The sequence below is a fragment of the Acanthaster planci genome, unplaced genomic scaffold (assembly GCF_054643075.1).
Source record: "Acanthaster planci isolate LZ-2023a unplaced genomic scaffold, COTS_SCS Contig147, whole genome shotgun sequence".
Taxonomy (NCBI): Eukaryota; Metazoa; Echinodermata; class Asteroidea; order Valvatida; family Acanthasteridae; genus Acanthaster; species Acanthaster planci.
Window position 1 is genome coordinate 1 of NW_028257768.1, and position 16,950 is coordinate 16,950.

Here is a 16,950-nt window from a genome sequence, read left to right on the forward strand (position 1 = left end):
CTGAGGCCGAGGATTGGCTGCTGGGCTGCATGTCTGACACGGCCGCCCCAAACTGACTTGAATCCACGTTTAATAGTGTATCCCGCAGGAGGGCTCTCGGGGAGTTGCCAAGTCGGTCCAATGCCATCGCGCGATCAGCTGTTCGGCACGGAAAAACCATGGCTTCCAGGCCGAAGTGCGGCATCTGGCAGCGGGCGGGCGTCGGTCCCGCCGTGGGTGCCGGACGGGGAGCGTTACGTGGGTGCCCGCAAAAGATTTCTTCCTCGGACTTCTTGACCGCGAAAGGGCTCATCTCCAGTTACGCTTCGACTCGGGCGCAAAAACTGACTCGGCCCCACCGGCGAGAGCCGGGGATACGCTGCCGGGCCGCGAGGCTATCCGGCCGCCCAAAACCTGATTTGAAATCCGGGGCCGGAGGGTGCACCCCGCAGGAGGGCTCTAATGGGAGTGGCGCCACGTGCCAGCGGGAGGGTAGGGACCGGGGCCTCGGGCCCGAGGGCGGAGTCTCGCAGCTGGCGGCGCGTCCCGCTTGTGGGTGTCGGACGGGCGGCGTTGCGTGGGCGCCCGCTGAAGAGTTCTTCCCCGGACTTGGTGGTGCGCAAAAGGTCGGATCTCCGGTTTCGACCCGACTCGGGCGCAAAAACCGACTTGTCCCCACTTGCCAACGCGTCGGCGAGGCACCCCGGCTCTCGAGAGAGTCTCTCGTCGGGGTCTGTTGGGCCCGAAACGTGCTTATTTTAATGAGAGCGTTTTGAACCTTAACCCCCACTCCCTGGTTTGCCTTTTTATAGGGGGGAGGGTGTCTGCGCGGCGAATTACCGTCCTTGGGAAAAAAAACCCGCCGCAGCCGCACGCGGACCCTCTAAAGCCGTGCATTTCCGACATGCTTCCCCGGGCGAAAACGGCTCCATGCCGGCGGGTTGCGTTGTGCGGCGCGGTGAATCGCCTTTTTCGGAAAACCTGGTCCGAGAGGTTCGGATGTCCGGGGTTTGCCCGCGGAGAGGCGGGCCGGGCGCTTCAGGCATGGCGTCCATCGGCTCGCGGCTCACCCAAGGCCTCTGAGAGGGCTTTGCCCCGGGACAGGTTGGGCCCAAAACGTGCGTATTTCAATGAGAGCGTTTTGGACCTTAACCCCCACTCCCTGGTTTGCCTATTTATAGGGGGAGGGTGGTCTGGAGCTCAGCTCCAGCTGCCAGAAATACAGTACAGCCATATATTGTCCATACAATACGGCAATTCCTGCAGGGTGGCGCCCAAGCCTCCGGAGCGATTCCCCCTGGGGTCTGGACAAGCCCCGCTCCGAAGCGGCTCAGGAAAGTGGCCGGCCGACCCTTCATGCCCAGAAGAGCGTCGGCCGGCCCGCCCGGCCCTTGCCCAGAGGTGTCGGAAAGGCCGCTCCCGGGCCGCGGCCGGCCCTGCCGGAGAGCCCCGGGACGGAGGTGCGGAAAAAGTGGCAGCCCGCCCGCCCCGCCGGAGGCCCCAGCGAGGACACTGGCTGCAGGCGGGCAACAAGGGAGTCCAAAGAGACCGGTAGGTTGCGGCGCAGGTTTCCCCCGCTCACCTGGCGAGGATGATACGGGAGATCTGCGGGCAAGGCAGGCAGGTAGGCGAGGGGCACCGGCCGGGCGGGTCGTTCCCCGGGGGAGGTCGGCGCTGAGTATCCGCCCCACAAACGAGCGCCGGTCGTGGCCCCAAACCGAACAAGAAACACACAGGCGGCCTCGAGGGAGCGCGCCGGAAAGGAGGCCAGGCATGCAGGGCAGGCCGAGAAAGAAAAAGGGGAGGCCCGGACCCGGCCAACGGGGACCGAGTGCCGCCGGCCCCGTGGCAGATCTCCGAGTGGACCGCGGAGAGGGAGCGGGCGCTCAGCGCCGAGAGAGAGAAGAGAGGGCCGCGGAGGGAAGCCCTCCTTCCTGGCAGCCGCCGAGGCGCCGGGCGGGCCCTGAGAGGCGAGAGAGAGCGTGAGAGGCGAGGCCTATTGCGAACCCATCGACTCAGGTCGGGCGAGAGGACCCGCCGGGTTGGGGCGCCGCAATTGGGGCCGACGCTCATCAGAGCCCAGAAAAGGCGTAGCTTAATACGGGGCAGCAGGCCGGGGCCATGGAAGTCGACTAGCCCTGAAAATGAATGGCACTGAGAGTGCCGCCCACTCCTGGCCGTCGGGGCAGAGAGCGAGTGGGACCGCCGGCGGTTGGTACGCCCCGACGAGTAGGAGGGCCGCCGCGGTGGGCGTCGAAGCGCCGGCCGCCAGGCCGCAGTGGAGCCGCCGCGGGCGCAGATCTTGGTGGTAGTAGCAAATATTGGAGTGAGATCCTCGAGGGCCGAGTGGCGGAGAAGGCTTGCATGCGATCAGCAGTTGTACATGGGTCAGTCGATCCTAAGCCCCAGGGAGGTTCCGCTCCCAGCGGAGGCGGGCGCCCCCTCCTCGCGGGGCCGGGGCCTCGCCCCCCGGGCGAAACGGAATCGGGGCAATATTCCCTAACCCGCAGGCGGAGCCCTACGTCTCCTTGGCGGGTCCGATCTGCGAAGCAAGCGAGCCCCAGACGCCGGTCGGGGACCCGGGAAGAGTTTCCTTTTCTTGCTAAGGGGCGGGATCCCTGGAATCGGCTGGTCCGGAGCTAGGGCGCTGGGCGAGCCCGGACCGGCCTGGGGCCCGCCTCGTGGACAGTCCTCGCTGCGCCCGCTTCGGCCGGCGCCCGGCAGCCGGCTCAGAACTGGTACGGACCAGGGGAATCCGACTGTCTAATGAAAAACAGAGCATCGCGACGTCTGCAGCCGGGGCGCTGACGCGATGTGATTTCTGCCCAGTGCTACTGAATGTCAAAGTGAAGAAATTCAGCGAAGTGCGGGTAAACGGCGGGAGTAACTATGACTCTTTAAGTAGCCAAATGCCTCGTCATCTAATTAATGACGTGCATGAATGGATTAACGAGATTCCCACTGTCCCTATCTATCTAGCGAAACCACAGCCAAGGGAACGGGCTTGGCAGCATCAGCTTGACTCTAGTCTGACCTTGTGAAGAGACACGGAGGGGTGTGGGATAGGGTGGGAGGGCCCCAGGCCCGACGCTGAAATGCCACTACTCTCGTGGTTTTCTTTACTTAGCCGGTGAGGCGGGGGAGCTGGCCCAGTCTTCTGGCGCTACGCGGCCGGCCGCCACCCGCTCCGGCGACAGCTTCAGTCGGGGGGGTTTGACTGGGGCGGTACATCTGTCAAAGGTAACGCAGGTGTCCTAAGGCGAGCTCAGCGAGGACGGAAACCTCGCGCGGAGCAAAAGGGCAAAAGCTCGGTTTGAATCTGATTTTCAGCATGAATACAGACCGTGAAAGCGTGGCCTATCGATCTTTTTGAGCTTCGCAGTTGAAGCGAGAGGTATCAGAAATGTTACCACAGTGATAACTGGGTAGTTGCAGCCAAGCGTTCATAAGCGATGTTGCTGTTTGATCCTCCTTCGATGTCGGCTCTTCCTATCATTGCGAAGCGTTGGATTGTTCACCCACCAATGGGGAACGTGAGCTGGCTTTGGACCGCCGTGAGACAGGTAGTTTTACCCTACTGATGAGAGGTCGCCGTCACGGCAATCCTGCTCAGTACGAGAGGAACCGCAGATTCGGACCCCTGGTTCAGGCGCTCGGTCGAGAGGCCGGTGGTGCGAGACTACCACCCGAGAGATTACGGCTAAACGCCTCTAAGTCGAAATCTCTGCCGGTGCGCGGCCCGCGTCAGCGCCCACCCGCTCTTGCCTGGAGGGGGGCCGGGCCGACTCCGCCCGCGGCCCCTGCCCGGGGGCCGGGAACTCCGGCGCAAGCCGAACCGCCGTCTCGAGAGGGACGCCAGATCACTTGCGGACGACTTGGGTATGGATTGGGGTGTCGTGCCCAGTAGAGCAGCCGCTTTGCTGTGATCTGCTAAAACTAAAGCTTTCGATCCGAGGGATTTGCCCGCGCCGCAGACGGGCCTATCCTGGCGGGCAGGGTCGGACGACGTCGCTGCTGTGGGAGCGGCTTCTGGGAGAGGCGTGGTGGGGTCCAGCAGCGGGGGAGGAGGTCGAGCGCGGAGGGCCGGCCGGCGCCGCCCGGTGGCCCTCGGGCGGACCGGCCTTGGAGGAGGAGACCGGGGAGTACCAGCGGCGGGCCCGGCGGCACTCGGACTCGGCAGAGGAACTGACGGCAGAGTGAACGAGCGCTTCCCCTGTGGCCGAGGATTGGCTGCTGGGCTGCATTACTGACACGGCCGCCCCAAACTGACTTGAAATCCACGTTTAATAGTGTACCCCGCAGGGGGGCTCTCGGGGAGTTGCCAAGTCGGTCCCAATGCCATCGCGCGATCAGCTGCTCGGCACGGATGAACCATGGCTTCCAGCCCAAGTGCGGCATCTGGCAGCGGGCGGCGTCGGTCCCGCCGTGGGTGCCGGACGGGGAGCGTTACGAGGGTGCCCGCAAAAGATTTCTTCCTCGGACTTCGTTGACCGCGAAAGGGCTCATCTCCAGTTACGCTTCGACTCGGGCGCAAAAACTGACTCGGCCCCACCGGCGAGAGCCGGGGATACGCTGCCGGGCCGCGAGGCTTATCCGGCCGCCCAAAACCTGATTTGAAATCCGGGGCCGGAGGTGCACCCCGCAGGAGGGCTCTAATGGGAGTGGCGCCACGTGCCAGCGGGCGGGTAGGGACCGGGGCCTCGGGCCCGAGGGCAGAGTCTCGAAGCGGGCGGCGCCTGTCCCGCTGTGGGTGTCGGACGGGCGGCGTTGCGTGGGCGCCCACTGAAGATTTCTTCCCCGGACTTGGTGGTGTGCGAAAGGTCGGATCTCCGGTTTCGACCCGACTCGGGCGCAAAAACCGACTCGTCCCCACTTTCCAACCCGTCGGCGAGGCACCCCGGCTCTCGAGAGCGTCTCTCGTCGGGGTCGGTTGGGCCCGAAACGTGCGTATTTTAATGAGAGCGTTTTGAACCTTAACCCCCACTCCCTGGTTTGCCTTTTTATAGGGGGGAGGGTGTCTCCGCGGCGAATTGCCGTCCTTGGGAAAAAAAAACCGCCGCAGCCGCACGCGGACCCTCTAAAGCCGTGCATTTCCGACACGCTTCTCCGGGCGAAAACGGCTCCATGCCGGCGGGTTGCGTTGTGCGGCGCGGTGAATCGCCTTTTTCGGAAAACCTGGTCCGAGAGGTTCGGATGTCCGGGGTTGCCCGCGGAGAGCGGGCCGGGCGCTTCAGGCATGGCGTCCATCGGCTCGCCGGCCCACCCAAGGCCTCTGAGAGGGCTTTGCCCCGGGACAGGTTGGGCCCAAAACGTGCGTATTTCAATGAGAGCGTTTTGGACCTTAACCCCCACTCCCTGGTTTGCCTATTTATAGGGGGAGGGTGGTCTGGAGCTCAGCTCCAGCTGCCAGAAATCAGTACAGCCATATATTGTCCATACAATACGGCAATTCCTGCAGGGTGGAGCCCAAGCCTCCGGAGCGATTCCCCCTGGGGTCTGGACAAGCCCCGCTCCGTAGCGGCTCAAGGAAAGTGGCTGCTCGCCGTCCCGCCGGGAGGCCCCAGCGAGGACACTGGCTGCAGGCGGCAACAAGGGGAGTCCAAAGAGACCGGTAGGTTGCGGCGCAGGTTTCCCCCGCTCTCTGGCGAGGATGATACGGGAGATCTGCGGGCAAGGCAGGCAGGTAGGCGAGGGGCACCGGCCGGGCGGGTCGTTCCCCGGGGGAGGTCGGCGCTGAGTATCCGCCCCACAAACGAGCGCCGGTCGTGGCCCCAAACCGAACAAGAAAGACACAGGCGGCCTCGAGGGAGCGCGCCGGAAAGGAGGCCAGGCAAGCAGGGCAGGCCGAGAAAGAAAAAGGGGAGGCCCGGACCCGGCCAACGGGGACCGAGTGCCGCCGGCCCCGTGGCAGATCTCCGAGTGGACCGCCGGAGAGGGAGCGGGCGCTCAGCGCCGAGAGAGAGAAGAGAGGGCCGCGGAGGGAAGCCCTCCTTCCTGGCAGCCGCCGAGGCGCCGGGCGGGCCCTGAGAGGCGAGAGAGAGAGTGACAGGCCGAGGCCTATTGCGAACCCATCGACCTCAGGTCGGGCGAGAGGACCCGCCGGGTTGGGGCGCCGCATTTGGGGCCGACGCTCATCAGAGCCCAGAAAAGGCGTAGCTTAATACGGGCAGCAGGCCGGTGGCCATGGAAGTCGACTAGCCCTGAAAATGAATGGCACTGAGAGTGCCGCCCACACCTGGCCGTCGGGGCAGAGAGCGAGTGGGACCGCCGGCCGGTTGGTACGCCCCGACGAGTAGGAGGGCCGCCGCGGTGGGCGTCGAAGCGCCGGCCGCCAGGCCGCGTGGAGCCGCCGCGGGCGCAGATCTTGGTGGTAGTAGCAAATATTGGAGTGAGATGCTCGAGGGCCGAGTGGCGGAGAAGGCTTGCATGCGATCAGCAGTTGTACATGGGTCAGTCGATCCTAAGCCCCAGGGAGGTTCCGCTCCCAGCGGAGGCGGGCGCCCCCCTCCTCGCGGGGCCGGGGCCTCGCCCCCCGGGCGAAACGGAATCGGGTCAATATTCCCAAACCCGCAGGCGGAGCCCTACGTCCTCCTTGGCGGTCCGATCTGCGAAGCAAGCGAGCCCCAGACGCCGGTCGGGGACCCGGGAAGAGTTTCCTTTTCTTGCTAAGGGGCGGGATCCCTGGAATCGGCTGGTCCGGAGCTAGGGCGCTGGGCGAGCCCGGACCGGCCTGGGGCCCGCCTCGTGGACAGTCCTCGCTGCGGCCGCTTCGGCCGGCGCCCAGCAGCCGGCTCAGAACTGGTACGGACCAGGGGAATCCGACTGTCTAATGAAAAACAGAGCATCGCGACGTCTGCAGCCGGGGCGCTGACGCGATGTGATTTCTGCCCAGTGCTCTGAATGTCAAAGTGAAGAAATTCAGCGAAGTGCGGGTAAACGGCGGGAGTAACTATGACTCTTTTAAGGTAGCCAAATGCCTCGTCATCTAATTAATGACGTGCATGAATGGATTAACGAGATTCCCACTGTCCCTATCTATCTAGCGAAACCACAGCCAAGGGAACGGGCTTGGCAGAATCAGCTTGACTCTAGTCTGACCTTGTGAAGAGACACGGAGGGGTGTGGGATAGGTGGGAGGGCCCCAGGCCCGACCCTGAAATGCCACTACTCTCGTGGTTTCTTTACTTAGCCGGTGAGGCGGGGAGCGGGCCCAGTCTTCCGGCGCTACGCGGCCGGCCGCCACCCGCTCCGGCGACAGCTTCAGTCGGGGACTTTGACTGGGGCGGTACATCTGTCAAAGGGTAACGCAGGTGTCCTAAGGCGAGCTCAGCGAGGACGGAAACCTCGCGCGGAGCAAAAGGGCAAAAGCTCGTTTGAATCTGATTTTCAGCATGAATACAGACCGTGAAAGCGTGGCCTATCGATCCTTTTGAGCTTCGCAGTTTGAAGCGAGAGGTATCAGAAATGTTACCACAGTGATAACGGGGTAGTGGCAACCAAGCGTTCATAGCGATGTTGCTGTTTGATCCTTCGATGTCGACTCTTCCTATCATTGCGAAGCGTTGGATTGTTCACCCACCAATGGGGAACGTGAGCTGGCTTTGGACCGCCGTGAGACAGGTAGTTTTACCCTACTGATGAGAGGTCGCCGTCACGGCAATCCTGCTCAGTACGAGAGGAACCGCAGATTCGGACCCCTGGTTCAGGCGCTCGGTCGAGAGGCCGGTGGTGCGAGACTACCACCCGAGAGATTACGGCTAAACGCCTCTAAGTCGAAATCTCTGCCGGTGCGCGGCCCGCGTCAGCGCCCACCCGCTCTTGCCTGGAGGGGGGCCGGGCCGACTCCGCCCGCGGCCCCTGCCCGGGGGCCGGGAACTCCGGCGCAAGCCGAACCGCCGTCTCGAGAGGGACGCCAGATCACTTGCAGACGACTTGGGTATGGATTGGGGTGTCGTGCCCAGTAGAGCAGCCGCTTTGCTGTGATCTGCTAAAACTAAAGCTTTCGATCCGAGGGATTTGCCCGCGCCGCAGACGGGCCGATCCTGGCGGGCAGGGTCGGACGACGTCGCTGCTGTGGGAGCGGCTTCTGGGAGAGGCGTGGTGGGGTCCAGCAGCGGGGGAGGAGGTCGAGCGCGGAGGGCCGGCCGGCGCCGCCCGGTGGCCCTCGGGCGGACCGGCCTTGGAGGAGGAGACCGGGGAGTACCAGCGGCGGGCCCGGCGGCACTCGGACTCGGCAGAGGAACTGACGGCAGAGTGAACGAGCGCTTCCCCTGTGGCCGAGGATTGGCTGCTGGGCTGCATGTCTGACACGGCCGCCCCAAACTGACTTGAAATCCACGTTTAATAGTGTACCCCGCAGGGGGGCTCTCCGGGAGTTGCCAAGTCGGTCCCAATGCCATCGCGCGATCAGCTGTTCGGCACGGATGAACCATGGCTTCCAGCCCAAGTGCAGCATCTGGCAGCGGGCGGCGTCGGTCCCGCCGGGGGTGCCGGACGGGGAGCGGTACGAGGGTGCCCGCAAAAGATTTCTTGCTCGGACTTCGTTGACCGCGAAAGGGCTCATCTCCAGTTACGCTTCGACTCGAGCGCAAAAACTGACTTGGCCCCACCGGCGAGAGCCGGGGATACGCTGCCGGGCTGCGAGGCTTATCCGGCCGCCCAAAACCTGATTTGAAATCCGGGGCCGGAGGTGCACCCCGCAGGAGGGCTCTAATGGGAGTGGCGCCACGTGCCAGCGGGCGGGTAGGGACCGGGGCCTCGGGCCCGAGGGCAGAGTCTCGAAGCGGGCGGCGCCTGTCCCGCTGTGGGTGTCGGACGGGCGGCGTTGCGTGGGCGCCCACTGAAGATTTCTTCCCCGGACTTGGTGGTGTGCGAAAGGTCGGATCTCCGGTTTCGACCCGACTCGGGCGCAAAAACCGACTCGTCCCCACTTTCCAACCCGTCGGCGAGGCACCCCGGCTCTCGAGAGCGTCTCTCGTTGGGGTCGGTTGGGCCCGAAACGTGCGTATTTTAATGAGAGCGTTTTGAACCTTAACCCCCACTCCCTGGTTTGCCTTTTTATAGGGGGGAGGGTGTCTCCGCGGCGAATTGCCGTCCTTGGGAAAAAAAAACCCGCCGCAGCCGCACGCGGACCCTCTAAAGCCGTGCATTTCCGACACGCTTCTCCGGGCGAAAACGGCTCCATGCCGGCGGGTTGCGTTGTGCGGCGCGGTGAATCGCCTTTTTCGGAAAACCTGGTCCGAGAGGTTCGGATGTCCGGGGTTGCCCGCGGAGAGCGGGCCGGGCGCTTCAGGCATGGCGTCCATCGGCTCGCCGGCCCACCCAAGGCCTCTGAGAGGGCTTTGCCCCGGGACAGGTTGGGCCCAAAACGTGCGTATTTCAATGAGAGCGTTTTGGACCTTAACCCCCACTCCCTGGTTTGCCTATTTATAGGGGGAGGGTGGTCTGGAGCTCAGCTCCAGCTGCCAGAAATCAGTAAAGCCATATATTGTCCATACAATACGGCAATTCCTGCAGGGTGGAGCCCAAGCCTCCGGAGCGATTCCCCCTGGGGTCTGGACAAGCCCCGCTCCGTAGCGGCTCAAGGAAAGTGGCAGCCCGCCGTCCCGCCGGGAGGCCCCAGCGAGGACACTGGCTGCAGGCGGCAACAAGGGGAGTCCAAAGAGACCGGTAGGTTGCGGCGCAGGTTTCCCCCGCTCTCTGGCGAGGATGATACGGGAGATCTGCGGGCAAGGCAGGCAGGTAGGCGAGGGGCACCGGCCGGGCGGGTCGTTCCCCGGGGGAGGTCGGCGCTGAGTATCCGCCCCACAAACGAGCGCCGGTCGTGGCCCCAAACCGAACAAGAAAGACACAGGCGGCCTCGAAAGAGCGCGCCGGAAAGGAGGCCAGGCAAGCAGGGCAGGCCGAGAAAGAAAAAGGGGAGGCCCGGACCCGGCCAACGGGGACCGAGTGCCGCCGGCCCCGTGGCAGATCTCCGAGTGGACCGCCGGAGAGGGAGCGGGCGCTCAGCGCCGAGAGAGAGAAGAGAGGGCCGCGGAGGGAAGCCCTCCTTCCTGGCAGCCGCCGAGGCGCCGGGCGGGCCCTGAGAGGCGAGAGAGAGAGTGACAGGCCGAGGCCTATTGCGAACCCATCGACCTCAGGTCGGGCGAGAGGACCCGCCGGGTTGGGGCGCCGCATTTGGGGCCGACGCTCATCAGAGCCCAGAAAAGGCGTAGCTTAATACGGGCAGCAGGCCGGTGGCCATGGAAGTCGACTAGCCCTGAAAATGAATGGCACTGAGAGTGCCGCCCACACCTGGCCGTCGGGGCAGAGAGCGAGTGGGACCGCCGGCCGGTTGGTACGCCCCGACGAGTAGGAGGGCCGCCGCGGTGGGCGTCGAAGCGCCGGCCGCCAGGCCGCGTGGAGCCGCCGCGGGCGCAGATCTTGGTGGTAGTAGCAAATATTGGAGTGAGATGCTCGAGGGCCGAGTGGCGGAGAAGGCTTGCATGCGATCAGCAGTTGTACATGGGTCAGTCGATCCTAAGCCCCAGGGAGGTTCCGCTCCCAGCGGAGGCGGGCGCCCCCCTCCTCGCGGGGCCGGGGCCTCGCCCCCCGGGCGAAACGGAATCGGGTCAATATTCCCAAACCCGCAGGCGGAGCCCTACGTCCTCCTTGGCGGTCCGATCTGCGAAGCAAGCGAGCCCCAGACGCCGGTCGGGGACCCGGGAAGAGTTTCCTTTTCTTGCTAAGGGGCGGGATCCCTGGAATCGGCTGGTCCGGAGCTAGGGCGCTGGGCGAGCCCGGACCGGCCTGGGGCCCGCCTCGTGGACAGTCCTCGCTGCGGCCGCTTCGGCCGGCGCCCAGCAGCCGGCTCAGAACTGGTACGGACCAGGGGAATCCGACTGTCTAATGAAAAACAGAGCATCGCGACGTCTGCAGCCGGGGCGCTGACGCGATGTGATTTCTGCCCAGTGCTCTGAATGTCAAAGTGAAGAAATTCAGCGAAGTGCGGGTAAACGGCGGGAGTAACTATGACTCTTTTAAGGTAGCCAAATGCCTCGTCATCTAATTAATGACGTGCATGAATGGATTAACGAGATTCCCACTGTCCCTATCTATCTAGCGAAACCACAGCCAAGGGAACGGGCTTGGCAGAATCAGCTTGACTCTAGTCTGACCTTGTGAAGAGACACGGAGGGGTGTGGGATAGGTGGGAGGGCCCCAGGCCCGACCCTGAAATGCCACTACTCTCGTGGTTTCTTTACTTAGCCGGTGAGGCGGGGAGCGGGCCCAGTCTTCCGGCGCTACGCGGCCGGCCGCCACCCGCTCCGGCGACAGCTTCAGTCGGGGACTTTGACTGGGGCGGTACATCTGTCAAAGGGTAACGCAGGTGTCCTAAGGCGAGCTCAGCGAGGACGGAAACCTCGCGCGGAGCAAAAGGGCAAAAGCTCGTTTGAATCTGATTTTCAGCATGAATACAGACCGTGAAAGCGTGGCCTATCGATCCTTTTGAGCTTCGCAGTTTGAAGCGAGAGGTATCAGAAATGTTACCACAGTGATAACGGGGTAGTGGCAACCAAGCGTTCATAGCGATGTTGCTGTTTGATCCTTCGATGTCGACTCTTCCTATCATTGCGAAGCGTTGGATTGTTCACCCACCAATGGGGAACGTGAGCTGGCTTTGGACCGCCGTGAGACAGGTAGTTTTACCCTACTGATGAGAGGTCGCCGTCACGGCAATCCTGCTCAGTACGAGAGGAACCGCAGATTCGGACCCCTGGTTCAGGCGCTCGGTCGAGAGGCCGGTGGTGCGAGACTACCACCCGAGAGATTACGGCTAAACGCCTCTAAGTCGAAATCTCTGCCGGTGCGCGGCCCGCGTCAGCGCCCACCCGCTCTTGCCTGGAGGGGGGCCGGGCCGACTCCGCCCGCGGCCCCTGCCCGGGGGCCGGGAACTCCGGCGCAAGCCGAACCGCCGTCTCGAGAGGGACGCCAGATCACTTGCGGACGACTTGGGTATGGATTGGGGTGTCGTGCCCAGTAGAGCAGCCGCTTTGCTGTGATCTGCTAAAACTAAAGCTTTCGATCCGAGGGATTTGCCCGCGCCGCAGACGGGCCTATCCTGGCGGGCAGGGTCGGACGACGTCGCTGCTGTGGGAGCGGCTTCTGGGAGAGGCGTGGTGGGGTCCAGCAGCGGGGGAGGAGGTCGAGCGCGGAGGGCCGGCCGGCGCCGCCCGGTGGCCCTCGGGCGGACCGGCCTTGGAGGAGGAGACCGGGGAGTACCAGCGGCGGGCCCGGCGGCACTCGGACTCGGCAGAGGAACTGACGGCAGAGTGAACGAGCGCTTCCCCTGTGGCCGAGGATTGGCTGCTGGGCTGCATTACTGACACGGCCGCCCCAAACTGACTTGAAATCCACGTTTAATAGTGTACCCCGCAGGGGGGCTCTCGGGGAGTTGCCAAGTCGGTCCCAATGCCATCGCGCGATCAGCTGCTCGGCACGGATGAACCATGGCTTCCAGCCCAAGTGCGGCATCTGGCAGCGGGCGGCGTCGGTCCCGCCGTGGGTGCCGGACGGGGAGCGTTACGAGGGTGCCCGCAAAAGATTTCTTGCTCGGACTTCGTTGACCGCGAAAGGGCTCATCTCCAGTTACGCTTCGACTCGAGCGCAAAAACTGACTTGGCCCCACCGGCGAGAGCCGGGGATACGCTGCCGGGCTGCGAGGCTTATCCGGCCGCCCAAAACCTGATTTGAAATCCGGGGCCGGAGGTGCACCCCGCAGGAGGGCTCTAATGGGAGTGGCGCCACGTGCCAGCGGGCGGGTAGGGACCGGGGCCTCGGGCCCGAGGGCAGAGTCTCGAAGCGGGCGGCGCCTGTCCCGCTGTGGGTGTCGGACGGGCGGCGTTGCGTGGGCGCCCACTGAAGATTTCTTCCCCGGACTTGGTGGTGCGCGAAAGGTCGGATCTCCGGTTTCGACCCGACTCGGGCGCAAAAACCGACTCGTCCCCACTTTCCAACCCGTCGGCGAGGCACCCCGGCTCTCGAGAGCGTCTCTCGTCGGGGTCTGTTGGGCCCGAAACGTGCGTATTTTAATGAGAGCGTTTTGAACCTTAACCCCCACTCCCTGGTTTGCCTTTTTATAGGGGGGAGGGTGTCTCCGCGGCGAATTACCGTCCTTGGGAAAAAAAAAACCGCCGCAGCCGCACGCGGACCCTCTAAAGCCGTGCATTTCCGACACGCTTCTCCGGGCGAAAACGGCTCCATGCCGGCGGGTTGCGTTGTGCGGCGCGGTGAATCGCCTTTTTCGGAAAACCTGGTCCGAGAGGTTCGGATGTCCGGGGTTGCCCGCGGAGAGCGGGCCGGGCGCTTCAGGCATGGCGTCCATCGGCTCGCCGGCCCACCCAAGGCCTCTGAGAGGGCTTTGCCCCGGGACAGGTTGGGCCCAAAACGTGCGTATTTCAATGAGAGCGTTTTGGACCTTAACCCCCACTCCCTGGTTTGCCTATTTATAGGGGGAGGGTGGTCTGGAGCTCAGCTCCAGCTGCCAGAAATCAGTAAAGCCATATATTGTCCATACAATACGGCAATTCCTGCAGGGTGGAGCCCAAGCCTCCGGAGCGATTCCCCCTGGGGTCTGGACAAGCCCCGCTCCGGAGCGGCTCAAGGAAAGTGGCTGCTCGCCGCCCCGCCGGGAGGCCCTCCGGGCGCTCCGTTAACGGCGTTTCTCTGCGCGGCCGGCCCGACCCTTCATGCCCAGAAGAGCGTCGGCCGGCCCGCCCGGCCTTGCCCAGAGGTGTCGGAAAGGCCGCTCCCGGGCCGCAGCCGGCCCTGCCGGAGAGCCCCGGGACGGGAGGTGCGGAAAAAGTGGCAGCCCGCCGCCCCGCCGGGAGGCCCCAGCGAGGACACTGGCTGCAGGCGGCAACAAGGGGAGTCCAAAGAGACCGGTAGGTTGCGGCGCGGGTTTCCCCCGCTCTCTGGCGAGGATGATACGGGAGATCTGCGGGCAAGGCAGGCAGGTAGGCGAGGGGCACCGGCCGGGCGGGTCGTTCCCCGGGGGAGGTCGGCGCTGAGTATCCGCCCCACAAACGAGCGCCGGTCGTGCCCCCAAACCGAACAAGAAAGACACAGGTGGCCTCGAGGGAGCGCGCCGGAAAGGAGGCCAGGCAAGCAGGGCAGGCCGAGAAAGAAAAAGGGGAGGCCCGGACCCGGCCAACGGGGACCGAGTGCCGCCGGCCCCGTGGCAGATCTCCGAGTGGACCGCCGGAGAGGGAGCGGGCGCTCAGCGCCGAGAGAGAGAAGAGAGGGCCGCGGAGGGAAGCCCTCCTTCCTGGCAGCCGCCGAGGCGCCGGGCGGGCCCTGAGAGGCGAGAGAGAGAGTGAGAGGCCGAGGCCTATTGCGAACCCATCGACCTCAGGTCGGGCGAGAGGACCCGCCGGGTTGGGGCGCCGCATTTGGGGCCGACGCTCATCAGAGCAAAGAAAAGGCGTAGCTTAATACGGGCAGCAGGCCGGTGGCCATGGAAGTCGACTAGCCCTGAAAATGAATGGCACTGAGAGTGCCGCCCACACCTGGCCGTCGGGGCAGAGAGCGAGTGGGACCGCCGGCCGGTTGGTACGCCCCGACGAGTAGGAGAGCCGCCGCGGTGCGCGTCGAAGCGCCGGCCGCCAGGCCGCGTGGAGCCGCCGCGGGCGCAGATCTTGGTGGTAGTAGCAAATATTGGAGTGAGATCCTCGAGGGCCGAGTGGCGGAGAAGGCTTGCATGCGATCAGCAGTTGTACATGGGTCAGTCGATCCTAAGCCCCAGGGAGGTTCCGCTCCCAGCGGAGGCGGGCGCCCCCCACCTCGCGGGGCCGGGGCCTCGCCCCCCGGGCGAAACGGAATCGGGTCAATATTCCCAAACCCGCAGGCGGAGCCCTCCGTCCTCCTTGGCGGTCCGATCTGCGAAGCAAGCGAGCCCCAGACGCCGGTCGGTAACCCGGGAAGAGTTTCCTTTTCTTGCTAAGGGGCGGGATCCCTGGAATCGGCTGGTCCGGAGCTAGGGCGCTGGGCGAGCCCGGACCGGCGTGGGGCCCGCCTCGTGGACAGTCCTCGCTGCGGCCGCTTCGGCCGGCGCCCAGCAATCGGATCAGAACTGGTACGGACCAGGGGAATCCGACTGTCTAATGAAAAACAGAGCATCGCGACGTCTGCAGCCGGGGCGCTGACGCGATGTGATTTCTGCCCAGTGCTCTGGATGTCAAAGTGAAGAAATTCAGCGAAGTGCGGGTAAACGGCGGGAGTAACTATGACTCTCTTAAGGTAGCCAAATGCCTCGTCATCTAATTAATGACGCGCATGAATGGATTAACGAGATTCCCACTGTCCCTATCTATCTAGCGAAACCACAGCCAAGGGAACGGGCTTGGCAGAATCAGCTTGACTCTAGTCTGACCTTGTGAAGAGACACGGAGGGGTGTGGGATAGGTGGGAGGGCCCTAGGCCCGACGCTGAAATGCCACTACTCTCGTGGTTTCTTTACTTAGCCGGTGAGGCGGGGAGCGGGCACAGTCTTCCGGCGCTACGCGGCCGGCCGCCACCCGCTCCGGCGACAGCTTCAGTCGGGGACTTTAACTGGGCGGTACATCTGTCAAAGGGTAACGCAGGTGTCCTAAGGCGAGCTCAGCGAGGACGGAAACCTCGCGCGGAGCAAAAGGGCAAAAGCTCGTTTGAATCTGATTTTCAGTATGAATACAGACCGTGAAAGCGTGGCCTATCGATCCTTTTGAGCTTCGCAGTTTGAAGCGAGAGGTATCAGAAATGTTACCACAGTGATAACTGGGTAGTTGCAGCCAAGCGTTCATATCGATGTTGCTGTTTGATCCTTCGATGTCGGCTCTTCCTATCATTGCGAAGCGTTGGATTGTTCACCCACCAATGGGGAACGTGAGCTGGCTTTGGACCGCCGTGAGACAGGTAGTTTTACCCTACTGATGAGAGGTCGCCGTCACGGCAATCCTGCTCAGTACGAGAGGAACCGCAGATTCGGACCCCTGGTTCAGGCGCTCGGTCGAGAGGCCGTTGGTGCGAGACTACCACCCGAGAGATTACGGCTAAACGCCTCTAAGTCGAAATCTCTGCCGGTGCGCGGCCCGCGTCAGCGCCCACCCGCTCTTGCCTGGAGGGGGGCCGGGCCGACTCCGCCCGCGGCCCCTGCCCGGGGGCCGGGAACTCCGGCGCAAGCCGAACCGCCGTCTCGAGAGGGACGCCAGATCACTTGCAGACGACTTGGGTATGGATTGGGGTGTCGTGCCCAGTAGAGCAGCCGCTTTGCTGTGATCTGCTAAAACTAAAGCTTTCGATCCGAGGGATTTGCCCGCGCCGCAGACGGGCCGATCCTGGCGGGCCGGGTCGGACGACGTCGCTGCTGCGGGAGCGGCTTCTGGGAGAGGGGTGGTGGGGTCCAGCAGCGGGGGGAGGAGGTCGAGCGCGGAGGGCCGGCCGGCGCCGCCCGGTGGCCCTCGGGCGGACCGGCCTTGGAGGAGGAGACCGGGGAGTACCAGCGGCGGGCCCGGCGGCACTCGGACTCGGCAGAGGAACTGACGGCGGAGTAAACGAGCGCTTTCCCTGAGGCCGAGGATTGGCTGCTGGGCTGCATGTCTGACACGGCCGCCCCAAACTGACTTGAAATCCACGTTTAATAGTGTATCCCGCAGGAGGGCTCTCGGGGAGTTGCCAAGTCGGTCCCAATGCCATCGCGCGATCAGCTGTTCGGCACGGATGAACCATGGCTTCCAGCCCGAGTGCGGCATCTGGCAGCGGGCGGCGTCGGTCCCGCCGTGGGTGCCGGACGGGGAGCGTTACGTGGGTGCCCGCTAAAGATTTCTTCCTCGGACTTCCTTGACCGCGAAAGGGCTCATCTCCAGTTACGCTTCGACTCGGGCGCAAAAACTGACTCGGCCCCACCGGCGAGAGCCGGGGATACGCTGCCGGGCCGCGAGGCTTATCCGGCCGCCC

At 64.3% G+C, this 16,950-nt stretch overlaps 4 pseudogenes; all 4 read left to right on the forward strand.

The window, feature by feature from the left end:
• The first annotated feature begins 2,575 nt into the window (after nucleotides 1-2,575).
• LOC147795141 (large subunit ribosomal RNA) lies at nucleotides 2,576-3,940 on the forward strand (annotated as a pseudogene).
• Nucleotides 3,941-6,638: 2,698 nt separating this feature from the next.
• LOC147795142 (large subunit ribosomal RNA) lies at nucleotides 6,639-7,997 on the forward strand (annotated as a pseudogene).
• Nucleotides 7,998-10,696: 2,699 nt separating this feature from the next.
• LOC147795143 (large subunit ribosomal RNA) lies at nucleotides 10,697-12,055 on the forward strand (annotated as a pseudogene).
• Nucleotides 12,056-14,949: 2,894 nt separating this feature from the next.
• LOC147795144 (large subunit ribosomal RNA) lies at nucleotides 14,950-16,307 on the forward strand (annotated as a pseudogene).
• Nucleotides 16,308-16,950: the final 643 nt, after the last annotated feature.